Raw genomic sequence first — 5059 nt, 5'->3', positions numbered from 1 at the left:
ATATCCATATGAATAATATATGGGCATTATATTCTTCTATATTCTATAATTTTTTAGGTCTCTTAGAAAAGCTTTTAGCATAATAACATGGAATTTAAAAGAAAAAAGGTGATGAGTCATGGACTCATGGTGGGGAGGTTTTGGGTGGAAGTGTCACAATCGAATGTACCTTTGGTTTCCCTTTGGCTTTGTTGCAGAAGAAGAAAAGAAAGTCATTATTTTTTATTATTTATTTTGTTAGTCTAAACTTTATTGTTGTGGCAACAGCTTTTTCCTTACGGTGTAGTAGAACTATTCATTAACAATTATTATTGTGACAAATTTACATACCTTTTGCATATTATTATTGTGAGAATTATTTAGTTACCCTACTAGCCATCTTATTAGGCTTATAGCATTATTACAGTTTATAAATAAATTCACAATCATGATTTAAATTCATAAAGTAGATAATAAATTAAAGATGGCGAATATAAAACTATAGCGCACTATATATAACCAAGCAAAAAACTTTACTTATTGATTGATTAATAAGTATTAACTTTGTTCCCTTTTTTCACACCTTATTATTAAGCTACATAGTTCAAAGAGAATGATACCTAGGAATTGGAATTATTTTATATGGTTTAGTTGGAAAAGAATAACAAAAGTAAAATCAAAGGAATGATGAGAAATGCTATTTTTAGTGACTATATCAAAGAAAACCAGAATTAATAAACACTAAAGAGAATTAGGAAAGTAGTGATAAAATGTAAATGAATAGAACTGAGTGTATTGATAGAGATTGAATTGTGTTTTAGATAGTTATAGCACATGCTATATATAGAAGTTGAGCCTTAACAGGAAATAGAACAATTATGTTAAGAGTCCAAAGAGAAAACTATACAAGAACAGCAAGAATTAATTTTGAGCGTTCTTTAATCTTGATTAATTCTTGATTTATATGAATCTATATTTTCTAATAACCTCCCTCAAACTTAAAGTCACTCTTTAAATGTTCCTTTAATTAAGTTTGTCTCGAAATTTTTCAGAAACTTTGATGGACAATGTTTTAGTGAATATATCAGCAATCATATCAATAGACCTTATATGAACTACACTCAATTTCTTTTGATTTACTCTCTCTCAAACAAAGTGAAGATTCAATTCAAAATATTTGGTGCAAGCTGAGAGTGAAAGATAGAATTAGTTGTGTAACACCCTACCATACAGAGCTTTATATTTAGGATATAAATCAGAGGTGGCGAGACAATACGACCTCTGAAAATAAAAATACTAATGTAATATAATTGAAGGAAGTTGTAAGTAGGAACCTTGAAAGAGAAATTAAACAAAAATGAAACAGAAAACGCATCACTCACGAAATATTAAGCAAAAAGGTAGATAAGATATAACGGAAAGGATAATATATATATAAGATTAGAGCTCAAAAAATATAAAATAACAAGCTCTAAACTCGGCCTGCGAAGCAAAGGGCAACCAGAGTATATATAACCCAAAAGTGACCCAAACATAAAAAAAATATATGTTTCTCCAAGTCAACCTCTAAGAGGGACAAACATACAAGTTATACATAAAGCGGAGAACCTATATACATATATAAACATAAACAAAATACAAACACCGAGTCCCAAAATAGTTCTTCGCTCCCAAGAGTCTCCAAAATGCTCAGTGCGGTGCCTCACGACCTGCATCTAAAAACAACATATGTATGGAATGAGAACCAGGAGTTCTTAGTATGGTAAAGGTGCTCACATAAATAATATATAAGGTCCCAAAAAAAAGTAAAAGCATTCCTAGAACTCCGACACTCAGAATAAAAACTTAAGGAAAGTAAACTAAATCAAAAAGTAGGTAACGGTAAGGTTCTCAAGTCCTGAATCAATTTCTAACTTAACCCTTCACTTTCTGCTTCCTCCAGCCTTCCAAAAATGCTGGTGGAACAGTCACTCCTTTGCCAGACAAGGGACCTCTCAGATGCAAGCACAAGCAAAACAGACAAGAAAAGTACAAGCATGGATAACAAATACAGCAGATAAGACATATAGCAATTAATTATAGTCAAACAATTATGCAAGCCAAAGCAAAGCATTCTCAAATAAATCACACAAATGCACATGATGTATGCCTGCCTTACGGCTGATAAGTCTCATCTGTCGGTTATAAAGTCAACCCGACATGTCCAGTAGCTAACCCAGACATCGTTTTCTTGAAAACTAGTGAGCGGTACAGTACCACGATCCTCAGCTGGTGAGCGGTAAACCACCTCGATCCTCCCAGACGTTTTCAATTGAAAAACAGCACACTTGTGTGCGGTAAATTACCACGATCCCCACAGACATATTGACACTGAACAAGCGGTAAATCACCACTATCTTTGCCAGGTCAAGTCCAAAAATAGTTTCATTTTCAAATTCATTATAAACCATTCATACATTCATTAACTCGTATATGCATCTCTAGCATATTCGCAACCTTCCGCACTTCCTCAATTAATCAATCATAGCCACAATATATCATTACCACCCTTATACCCTCTCTCATACACTCACATTTCATCAATTCAAACTCAATTTTCATCATTCTTTTTCCTCATTTCTTTTCCTGAATAAGCGGACAACGTCACTGCCTCTTACCCGAAATCACATATCTCATTCATTTACATATTTCCTGAGCTAACTTCAAAACCATTTTCGAATTTAAACTCTTTTCAAAAGAAAAAAGGAAAACTATTTATTAGTTAAACCCTCGACAAGGCCTCTAGACTTTAGGGCTGCGTTTGTTTCTGAGAACAAGACAGGACAAGACACTGAGAACAGGACAGAACAAGAACTGATGGATAGAGACACAAAACTTTGTGTTCATGTATTCTAATTGGTGATAAACTAGAACAAATTATGAAAATCCAATTTATTCTTATTTTTTTCATTCAAAAAATTTGAGATGAAAAATATAATAATAAAAAATATAATTATGAAAAATTAACTAGAATAATGAAAGAAAAAATGAAAAATAAGTTGTGTCCTTTGTTAGTGTTTCTGTGTCCTTCCTGTCAGGATGGACACAAAATACACTAATTCAGTGTCTCTGGACACATTATCTTTGTCCATGTCTCTTTTGTCAAACACGATTTTGTGTCTCTGTATCCCTGTCACAGTGTCCTGTCTCTGTAAACAAATACAGCCTAGGGGAGCGACAACCAATCTCATTTCAAAACCAAATCATTTAGACTCAAACATAATTCATTCTTTTCTTAAATAAATCAAAATAAAATAATATAATTCTTTCGATCCAAATTAACCAAAATAAAACTTCTTATAATTCTTCTAAAAATTTCGACAACATCTCCCCTAAAACTCAAACTTCTGCCACCCTTCAAGGGTCCCAACCATCAAACCAAATACCTCTCATTCATTCAAATCATTCCTAGTATCAAATCATTTTAAAATCAAACCTATTCCAATATTAAATTTTTTCAAAAACCAACCAACTCCAATAACAAACCGTTTATACTCATCATCAATTCTCAACCAATCCATTCAATTCAATGTCACAAACTCACCATCAATTCTCAACACATCAACAATGATGTTTATTTTATACTCATCAAAATCACAATCCAATACATACAAATTCATTTATCCTTTATACACACATCGTATACCATATACATAATCCATCAATAATTTATTCAGTTCATTCCTGTCTTATGGTCTTCTAGTCTAAGTTTTCACGTTACATTATATTTTATCTACGAGAAACCAAAATCATACCTTGGTCAATTCCTCCCTAAGTTTAGAACAACTCAAAAACCTCTCATTTCACAAGCTCCAAGCTTCCAAATGTCAATTCTTCAAGCTTAATCACCCGAATTTCGTTCCAAACTGCCCAATTGAACTCCAAATCAACAAGAACATAATCTAATTCACACAATATCACTATAATCAACATTGAGCTCACTAAATCACCAATTCACAAGGGTTCAACAGTTCCTTACCTTATCCACGGATGAAATAAACAAAGCCCAACACTATCCATGAGCTAATTTGACCCTAGAACATCAAAACCACATAATCTCTCAAAATCAAAATCTTAGATTTTGAAATGGGGAAGAATGATTAAGTAAGAAATTCCTAAATTATTACCAAATTGATTTATGAGTTTTTTAGAAAATTTTGAGACAAATGTGTGACCGCTAATGGCTCATCAATCGGAACTCTAGACTGAAAGTTACGAGCGATTGAATTTTGGTGAATTTTCGGCGTCGATTTTATCCCTTCTCTGCGTGAATTCCCTTTTGCCTGAGGGAAAAGTGGCTGAAGCCACTTAGAAGAAAGTAAATGGGCTGGGCCTTGGGCCCGGTTTGGACCCGATTCGATCTGTTGGTCTGTTTTTGTGCCAAAATTTTTAAAATTAGTGTTACAATTTATATTTTAATTATTTCTACTTCATAAAACTATAAAATTTGATTTTCTAACTTTTTTCAAATAATTAATTTATTGGTTAATTATTTACTAATTACTCGAGATTTACAAGCTGCTAGTAATATTGCACTGCTGTTATCACAATAGAAAATAGGTGGTGCAGTTTGTTGAATTCAAAGTTCTTGAAGAAGATTCTGAACCTAAATAATATCTGAATTAGCAACACCTAATCCTCTATATTCTGCTTTTGTAGAAGATCAACTCACTAAAGGCTACTTTCTACTGGACCATGATATTAGATTAATCTAAAATAGATAAAAAAAATCCACAAGCTGACCTCCTATCATCTACATCTGACCCACAATCAGAATTTGAAAAACCAAACAACCTTAGATCAAAACTAGAATGAAATACGAGACCTTTAATTGTTGTGCCAGCCAAATAGCTCAATCTTTTTAATAGATTTCCAATGAGATGTTAAAGATTCAGCATATATTGATAATCTTTATTTACAAAATATATAGTTTCAGGTCTTGTTAGTGTTGCATATTGTAAAGAACCACTTGTAGATCTATAGAGAGTTGGGTTTTTGAATATATCAACTCCCTCTTTTGACAGCTTAGTTGTAGTAACCA

This window comes from Arachis ipaensis, chromosome B04, assembly GCF_000816755.2.
Source record: "Arachis ipaensis cultivar K30076 chromosome B04, Araip1.1, whole genome shotgun sequence".
NCBI lineage: Eukaryota > Viridiplantae > Streptophyta > Magnoliopsida > Fabales > Fabaceae > Arachis > Arachis ipaensis.
This window is presented reverse-complemented; position numbering follows the sequence as displayed.